We start from the raw sequence: 10457 nt of genomic DNA, 5'->3' as shown, positions 1-10457 counted from the left end.
TATTAGCAATTACAGTCCTAGGTATATAGGTGCATTACCAGCAGTATTGAGCAACTCACAGTACCTATATTAGCATGGACAGTCTATATTAGCAAACACAGTCTATATTTAGCAACACAGTCTATATTAGAAACGGATCAGTACAGTCTATATTGAGCAATTATTAGCATCAGCTTCCTATATTAGCATAACAGTCTATATTAAAGTCATTAGCAGTCGATATTAGCACACACAGCTCTATATTAGCATTACAGTTATATTACAATACAGTTCTAGGATACATCATAGAGTCAATCAGCAGTCTATACTCTCTAGCAGTACAGTCTATATTAAGCAAGTACAGTCTATATTAGCACACAGTCTATTAGCATTACAGTCCTATAATTAGCATCTTGTCTTGTCTGAGTCCAGGACTTCATTTACTAGGCTAAACGTTTGTACACAAATTTGAACCTGTTTTTTTTTAACATTCAGGACATAACATAAATATACTTTGCACTTTCAAATGTCCCCAAAATAAATTGTTTCAAATAATGCATAATGATTCTGTATAAAAGTAATTTAGGAGTATTTCGATTATGAATGAACAGAGAAACACCCACCATCTCATCTCTTGTACCAAATTAGCCAAGACCACATTGAATCGCTAGCATCCACCTGGCCTCCCAGACCAGAGAGACAGCAGGAAGAGAGAAGGACACTCCCTCTCAGTCAGCTACACACACAGCCTGACACACAGGAGGACACAACTATATATACAACCACGAGCTGAAACACACAGGAACACACTATATATACACACACAGCTGAAACACACAGGAACACACTAGTAATATATACACACAGCTGAACACACAGGAACACACTATATATACACACAGCTGAAACACACAGGAAACACTAATATATACGACCACAAAGCAGGACTTTCAGCTGAAACACACAGGAACACACTATATCATCTTTAAACACACAGGAACACCAGGAACCCACTATATACACACACAGCTGAAACACACAGGAACAGGACACTCTATATATATACACACAGCTGTTAGAACACACAGGAACACACTATATATCACACACATCTGAAACACACAGGAACACACTATATATACAGCACACAGGCTGAAACACACCAGGAACACACTATATATACACACAGGCTGAAACACAGCATCGGGGAACACACTATATATAGTGACCACAATTCCTAACCAGCTGAAACACACGGAACACACTATATATACACACAGCTGAACACACAGGAACACACTATATATAACACAGCTAGGAAACACACAGGAACACACTATATATAACACACAGGAACACACTATATATTACACACTAAAGGATGAAACACACAGGCAACACACTATATATACACATCAGAAACACACAGGAACACACTGTATATACAACACATCTGAAACACACAGGAACACACTATATATACACACAGCCTGAAACACAACAGGAACACACTATATATACACACACAGGAACACACTATATGTACACAGCCATCAGAGGACAACACAGGAAACACACTGTATATAACACACAGACTGAACACACACGGAACATACTATATATACACGCACAGCTGAAACAACACAGGAACACACTGCATATAAACACACTCAGAACCAGGGAACACTATATACACACACACACTGAAACACACAGGAACACACTATATATCACACAACATCGAAACACACAGGAACACACTATATAACACACACAACTGAACACACAGGAACACACTATATATACACACACACTGAAACACACGGAACACCTATTATACACACACTGAAACACACAGGAACACATATATATATACACACAGGAACACCACAGGAACACAATATATAAACACACACTGAAACACACAGGAACAACTATTACCACCTGAAACTATTACACAGGAACACACACATATTATACACAAGCGAACACACAATATACACACAAACTACACAGCTTGATAACATGACAGGAATATATGTATTATTTATTTTACCTTTATTTATCTGGTCAGTTAAGACAAATTCTTGATGTCCTCTAGATTGTGATGGCTGGTTTTATGTCCTTAGATTGTAGATGGTGGTTTATGTCCTCTAGATTGTAGATGGCTGGTTTGATGTCCTCTAGATGTAGATGGCTGGTTTATGTCCTCTAGATCGTAGATGGCTGGTTTATGTCCTCTAGATTGTAGATAGGCTGGTTGATGTCCTCTTAGGTTGTAGATGGCTTGGCTGATGTCCTTAGATTGTAGGGATGGCTGTCTATGTCCTCTAGATTGTAAGATGGCTGGTTTAATGACCTCTAGATTGTAGATGGGCTGGTCTATGTCTCTAGATTGTAGATGGCTGGTCTATGTCCTCTAGATTTGTAGATGGCTGGTTTATGTCCTCTAGATTGTAGATGGCTGATGTCCTCTAGATTGTAGATGGCTGGTCTATGTCCTCTAGATTTGTAGATGGCTGCTGATGTCTCTAGATTGTAGATGGCTGGTCTATGTCCTCTAAGATTGTAGATGGCTGGTTATGTCTCTAGATTGTAGAGTGGCTAGCTGTTTATGTCTCTAGATTGTAGATGGCTGGTTTATGTTCTCTAGATTGTAGATGTGATGTCCTCGGGAAGGTGATTGTAGATGGCTGGTTATGTCCTCTGAGTTGTAGATGGCTGCATGTCCTCTAGATTGTAGCTGATGGTCTTATGTCCTCTAGATTGTAGATGGCTGGTTTATGTCCTCTAGATTGTAGATGGCTGGTTTAATGTCCTCTAGATTGTAGATGGCTGATGTCCTCTAGATTGTAGATGGCTGGTTTATGTCCTCTAGATTGTAGATGGCTGATGTCCTCTAGATTGTAGATGGCTGGCTGATGTCCTCTATCCAAGACAAAACAGATAAAGTTTAACTCAAGTTATGGAAAACATCCAAAACACACTTCATTACAAAAAGTAGACATCAAATTTAGTTCAGAGAGAAGGTACAAATTCACCAGGTACCTGTTGAAGGGTTGTTGCTGTGTCCATGTGAGCAGCGCTTTATAGGGATTTATGTGTTAATATTTAACCAGGGGAAGGGAGGGACAGAGGCTGCTGACATCATTACCATATTTATCCAGGGAGGGCAGAGGGAGGGACAGAGGATGCTGACATCATTACCATATTTATCCAGGGAGGACAGAGGGAGAGACAGAGGCTGCTGACATCATTACCATATTTATCCAGGGAGGGCAGTGGTTTCTGGCATCAATACCATATTCATGACAGATTAGAACAACAGATTTTCACCTTGTCAGCTCGGGGATTTGATCTTGGAACCTTCAGGTTGGTAGTCCAACGCTCTAACCACTACGCTACGCTGCCGCCCCCTTCACAGGAGGTTGGTGGCACCTTAAATGGGGAGGACAGGCTTGTGGTAATGGCTGGAGCTGAGTYAGTGGATTGGAATCAAATACATGTTTTCCATTTTCTCCGTTSCAGCCATTATTATGAGTCGTCCTCCCCTCATCAGCCTCCACTGATCTCCTTAATGCTGCSTGCCAAGCAGAGACGCATTGGGTCCCATTTATACCGTTTTGGGTATAACTCGGCCGGGAATTAAACTCCCAGACTTCCAATCTCAGGGTGGATACTAACTACAAGGCCAGCGAGTTGGTGGACAAGTGATAACCTGCATTTGAGGATAACACAATAATGTTTTAKAACTTATTTTCCATTATGGTCCTCTGTACGTACATACAGTTGAAGTCAGAAGTTTACATACATCTTAGCCAAATACATTTAAACTCAGTTTTTCACAATTCCTGACGTTTAATCCATTCATTTAATTGCTAATTTCTTGCTATTCTCTGATTAGAATGCTTTGTTTTAAATTCATATATTATCTCTATTCATACATCTGCAAAAATATGTTGAATTGAAGTCTATGTCTCCTGTCAATTCCATTAGTTATTTTATATGTTTATATACAACTTATGTCTATACATTTTCTTAAATACTGTGACCAGTCAAAATTTGGACAACACCTACTCATTCAAGGGTTTTTCTTTAATTTTGACTATTTTCTCATTGTATAAAATAGTGCAGACAATCAAAACTATGAAATAACACATATGGAAGCATTATTTAACCAAAAAGTTGACACAAATCAAATTTATTTTAATTTGGAGATTCTGCAAGTAGCCACCCTTGCCGTGATGAACAGCTTTGCACACTCTTGGCATCTCTTAGTCACCTGGAATGCATTTTAAACAGGTGGTGCCTATGTTAAAATTATCAATGTGTGGAAATTGATTTCCTTATTAAATGTGTATGAGCCAATCAAGTTGTGCTGTGACAAGGTGGGGGGGGGGGGGGGGGTGGTATCAACGAATCTTAGGTAAAGAAGTCTATTTATGGCAAAAAACAGAGAAACGCTTGGCACATACTGTTTTTACAATTTATTTTCCATTATGGCCTCTGCACAACACATACAAGTGAATACAAATAACATCATTTCCCAACAGCACCAACAGGAACGGAAAGCAGTAACTAGTAAACATTAAAGAATGGAGTGGGAAATTATAAGTTCAGTGTGAGAGGTTTATGACATGTTCTTAAAGGATCGCACTGCACTAAGCTAACGGGACGGGAACAATGCATTTGAGAGGTTCATGACACTGTTCTCTAAAGGATCACTGCACTTGCCACGGGACGGAACCAATGCCATTTTGAGAGGTCATACATGTTCTCTAAAGGATCACTGCACTACTAACGGGACAGGAACAATGCCATTTGAGAGGTTCATGATGTTCTCTAAAGGACTACCAGCACTAGCTAACAGATATTATACTCTGTTTATTGAGACACGCCTCATCCGTCCTTCTACGGAATTTAAATGACATCAATTCAATAAGAAATTCACAATAGGTTCCAAGGAATGTTTGCACAGTAACATCCAAAGCCAACACGGAAAAACCACCAAGACCAGGATGACCACAGCCACTCATGCACACATCACTAACTGTTAACCCTTTGCTGATACCAACATTTATACAGTCACTAACTGTTAACCCTGGTGTTGATACCAACATGTTAGCAGTCACTAAACTGTTAACCTGTGTTGTTACCAACATGTTTCAGTCACAACCATTAACCCTGTGTTGCTACCAACATGGTTAACCAGTCACTACCATATACGTCGCTGTCTGTTGCTACCAACATGTTATACACACCTGTGTAGTTCCTAACCAGTTACAGTACTGAACCATAACGTGTGTTACGATTACAGATCACTGTGTAAACATGTTGCGTCACCACTGTTCAGTCACTAACCTATAACACCGCTGTTGTTACCGGAAGTTACCACTAACATGTAAATCTGGTCGTTACCACACCAGCCTCATCGCATGTTGTCATACGCTGTTATAATCGACTAACCCTGTTAAATCTGGGCGTGTGTCGTTACTCTCGGAACCATGTTGAAGTCATGTTACTCAATATTGTACAGTTACACATAATTGTGTTACAAGCTGACTACAGTAGCGACATGTTCCATCGGCTATAATGGCGGCCCTGAGTTCCCAACCAGGGAACACATTTCAAGTCCTATGTAATGCTTGAGAGTGATGAGAGACTTTGTCATTTCTTCAAAACAATCTCCTTTATTCAATATTGATTAATATTGCAATATTGAGGGTGGTCGACCCCCCACTCTGTGGGGTGTGGACCGAGTAACCTAACCTTCACACAAATGCGAGTTCTGATAATATACGCTGACACTAAACAATGCTCAGTCATGGTTGGTTCAACCCCTCATGCAGACCAAGCGAGCATCCATAACCACTCGGGTTCATCTTGTTCGTTTATCTGCCTGTGAGTTGCTGTCTTAACCCTACCTGGCTTAGTTTCCAGATGCAAGGATGATTTTTGAGGCAATGAGGGATTGTTCTACTTCCTAAGCTATCTCTAGTAAAACACATTCTTGTCTATGCAATGCAGTCTTAACCCATTTGTCAGCCCAATCCATCTCTGGTGACCATACGCCCAGATTAGCTGCAGGGAACTAGAGGGAGACCAATGAAACACAGACACTACAGGACAGAAATGTCTGCTGTCTCGTTAAGTACTAATTGCTAACTATTATTAATCCAAACAAATCAGTTAAAAATGTAATTTTTCTCTCACACTACCAACATGTTACAGTCCACTAAGCGTTAACCTCGTGTTGCTACCAACATGAGCTAACGTAGGCTAATCGCGATTAGATGAGGTTGTAAGTAACAAGAACATTTCCCAGGACATAGACATATCTGATATTGTCAGAAAGCTTACATTTCTTGTTAATCTAACTGCACTGTCCAATTTACAGTAGCTATTCAGTGAAGATAATAGCAGGCTATTGTTTGAGCGAGACGTGGACAGTTATGAACTTGAAAAGTTATTAATAAACCAAATAGGCACATATTGGGCAGTCTTGATACAACATTTTGAATATAAATGAAATGGTTCAATTGGATCAGTCCTAAACTTTGCAAACAATGCTGTCATCTAGTGGCAAAATCAAATTGCACCTGGCTGGAATAATACATGTGGCCTTTCTCTTGCATTTCAAAAGATGATGGAACATAAAAATAAAATAAACTCGTGGTTTTTCTCTTGTATTACTCTTTACCAGATCTAATGTGTTATATTCTCCTACATATATTTCACATTTCAACAAACTTCGAAAATGTTTCCAATCAAATGGGTATCAAGAAATATGCATACTGCGCTATCCTAGGTCCTGAGGTACAGGGGGGTTAGATTTGGTTGTTTTAGGCGAGAAAATTGAAAAAAAAAAGGGCGGATCCTTAAACCAAAAAGTCAGACCCCACTTAGCATTTGATTGTCGGAAGACAGCGCCCTGCATACTTCCTCAATTAACATAATTCATAACCAGCAAGTGTCACAATCTCATAATAGCGATAAAAATAAATCACTTACCTTTTTGAAGATCTTCCTTGGCACCCAAGGGTCCAGCTACAAAATAATAATTGTGTTGTTTTGTTTGATTGAAGTCCCTGATTTATCCCAAAAATTCTGTTTGGTTGGCGCGTTTTGTTCAAAGCGTTCAAAACATGGCAGACAAATAAATCCAAAAAAGTACCAGTAAAGTTGTGGGAAACAAGTCAAAGATGGTTTAAATAATCCTCAGGTTGTCAATATCTAAATAAACGATAATATTTCAAACCGGACAATAGCGTATTCAATAGGAAAGAAAAAGAAAGAAGAGCCCGCAAACCAGTTGTGTGTTTCAACCACTTGGAAAAACGTCTTCTTCTTGTTCGTTTTTCAAAGTAACAAGCCTGAACCATGGTCTAAAGACTGTTGACGATCTAGTGGTTGCCATGGGAACTGCAATCTGGGAGCTAAATCCCTCTATAGTCAATAGCAAGTCAATGGAAAAATGGTGCACATCAAAAAATCACATTTTCTGGATGGATTTAATACGGGTTTCTCGACCTGGCATATCAGTTCTGTTATCCTGTTTGGGCTGCAGGGGCAGTAATTGAGTAGATGGACAAAAGGCGTGCCCATTTCAAACGGCCTCGTACTCAATTCTTGCTCGTACAATATGCATATTATAATTACTATTGGATAGAAAACACTCTCTAGTTTTCAAAAACCGTTTGAATTATGTCTGTGAGTGAAACAGAACCATTTGGCAGCAACATTCCCTGACCAGGAAGTGAAAGTCTGAAATCGACGCTCTGTTCTAGGGCCTGCCTATAAATGGGGCTGATAGTATGAGTATACATGCACGTCATACACCTTCCACTAGATGTCAAGAGGAAGTGAGAGAAGGAAATGGAGTGATTATCTTGGTCTGAGATGAATGAATCCTCTTGGAATGACGTGTCAACCATTTTCCGGTTTTCTGGAAGGCGCGAGGAGGACTTGGAATTGCGCTTCTGAAAAGCTGTCGTTATAGGCGACTACAATCTCCGGCTTTGATTTATTTGATAAATGTCCAGATATCATCGCAAAGTATGTTTTTTCAATTAGTTTTTATAGATTATTGAAATTTATGCGGGACGTTTAGGCGTGTTGCGTTGTGTGACTTTGTTCAGGAAGGAGAGCTTCGCGCCACTTGCCAGTGTGCTTGCTAATTCAAGAGGGACAAAGGACGTTCTAAATCCAAACTTCGACTGTTCTGGACAAAGGACCCTTGTACAACCTTCTGATGGAAGATCACCAAAGTAGGACCCATTTTGTGATGCTATACATATATCTGTCGAACTGTGTACTCGTAGTTTTGCGCCCAGGTTTTGGGCATCTCTCGGCTATAAACATAAGCCTATGTCGTAATGAAGATATTTTTAGAATTCTAACACTGCGATTGCATTAAGAACTATGATTATCTATCATTTCTATACAACATGTCTTTTTTTGTAATTGTTTGAAGAGCTATTTGGTCAGAATAGGTGAGAGTCTAATAGAAATATCCACACATTCTGGGAAAAAGATGCTACGTAGCACAATGTATAACCACTGATTCAGTTCTAAATATGCACATTTTCGAACAAACCATATATGTATTGTGTAATATGATGTTAGAGGACTGTCATCTGAATGAAGTTTATGAAGTTTAAGAAGGTTAGTGAAATAAATTAATATCTTTTTGCTGGTTTTATTAGCTATCGCTACGGTTTGCCTTGAATCAATGCTGTTGTGTGTTAGCTATTGTAGTAAGCTAATATAACGCTATATTGTGTTTTCACTGTAAAATATTGGCTGTATTCACAAAGATCGTTGTCTTTCATTTGCTATACACCATGTATTTTTCAGAAATGTTTTATGATTTAGTATTTCGGTATGTCACGTTGGTGTCTGTAATATTCTGGCTGCTTTCGGTGCAATTTCTGATTGTAGCCGCAATGTAAACTATGATTTTATACCTGAAATATGCAAATTTTTTCGAAACAAAACATAGATTTATTGTATAACATGTTATAGGACTGTCATCTGATGAAGGTTGTTCTTGGTTAGTTTGGTTGGTTCTAGGTTAGTTTGGTTGGCTTTGTTCATGCTACCTGTGCTGTGAAAAATGTTGTCCTTTTTTCTATTTGTTGGTGAGCTAAAATAAATATACGTGGTGTTTCCCTGTAAAACATTTTAAAACTCGGACATGTTGGCTGGATTCACAAATGTGTATCTTTCATTAGCTGTATTGGACTTGTTAATGTGTGAAAGTTAAATATTTAAAGAAAATATCTTTTGAATTTCGCGCCTCTGCACTTGAAGTGCTGTTGTCATAGGTGTATCGGCACGCCCTGCAGCCATAAGAAGTTAAACTCACAGACATTATGTTAACAGTTTTAGAAACCTCAAAATGTTTGCTATCGAATACAACCAATGATATGCATATCCTAGCTTCTGGGCCTGAGTAACAGGCAGTTTACTTTGGGCATGTCAGACTCTCTGAACTTCCGAACACTGCCCCCTAGCCCTAACAGGTACAAACGCGGTTAATACTGACATTTGAGATGTACAAAGTATGTCATAAAGGGACGACCAGTGTATAAGAGGCATCCGTCATTTCGATTAAGACATCAACTAGCGGAACTCCGCCCACATCCACTGAAAAGGCAGCGCGCGAAATTCAAAAAATATTCTGTAGAAATATTAAACTAAACAAGTCCAATACAGCAAATGAAAGATAAACATCTTGTGAATCCAGCCAATATTTCAGATTTTTTAAGTGTTTTACAGCGAAACACAATATAGCACTATATTAGCTTACCACAATAGCCAAAACACAACCCATTTATCAGCAGCAAAATTTTGCGATGGTAAAAAACCAACAAAAGATATATAATTTTCACTAACCTTGAAAGGCTTCATCAGATGACAGTCCTATAACATAAGGATATACAATACACTTATGTTTTGTTCAAAATGTGCATATTTAGCTGAAATCCGTGGTTATACATTGTGAAAACGTAGCAACTTTTTCCAGAATCTTCGGATATATTTTCTGACACTCACCTATTCTGACCAAATAATCATAATAAACTTTACTAAAAAATACATGTTGTACAGCAAATGATAGATACACTAGTTCTTAATGCAATCGCCGTGTTAGAATTCTAAAAATAACTTTAGTACGACATACAGCTTACATTATAGCGAGACAGCGCCAAAATCTGGGCGGAAAATAATAGTAAACATTTTCGACAGAAATACGAAATAACATCATAAATGGGTCCTACTTTTGGTGAGCTTCCATCAGAATCTTGTACAAGTGGTCTTTGTCCAGAATAATCGTTGTTTGGATTTAGAATGTCCTCTTCGTCTGTTGAATTAGCAACCAAAACTAGCCAAGTTGCGCGAAGCTGTCCATCGTCACCAAACGCAGAGAACGGAACACGCCAAAACTCCCGAAAAAATTTCATAATTGATAAAACTAA

General features: G+C 38.8%; 2 long non-coding RNA genes across 10 annotated transcripts in view; one reads left to right on the top strand and one right to left on the bottom strand.

Annotated features, from left to right (window-relative positions):
• The window catches only part of LOC139026683 (uncharacterized), a 23526-nt gene that overhangs the window by 6452 nt on the left and 6617 nt on the right, over positions 1–10457 (top strand). The window lies entirely within an intron of this gene.
• Positions 2705–10457, bottom strand: part of LOC139026682 (uncharacterized) — a 22860-nt gene continuing 15107 nt past the window's right edge. Inside the window, exons 1-2 of one of the 2 annotated variants that reach the window (XR_011478575.1) lie at positions 3028–3157; positions 2705–2878 (exon numbers count right to left, since the gene is read on the bottom strand). This is a non-coding gene — a long non-coding RNA (uncharacterized lncRNA). Of the gene's footprint in view, positions 2879–3027; positions 3158–10457 lie in introns of those variants that run through there. The other variant, XR_011478576.1, reaches the window with a different exon arrangement.

The sequence above is a fragment of the Salvelinus sp. IW2-2015 genome, unplaced genomic scaffold (assembly GCF_002910315.2).
Source record: "Salvelinus sp. IW2-2015 unplaced genomic scaffold, ASM291031v2 Un_scaffold5478, whole genome shotgun sequence".
NCBI classification, from domain to species: Eukaryota; Metazoa; Chordata; class Actinopteri; order Salmoniformes; family Salmonidae; genus Salvelinus; species Salvelinus sp. IW2-2015.
The sequence above is the reverse complement of the archived record's forward strand: the minus strand, read 5'-3'. Positions and strand labels throughout refer to the sequence as shown.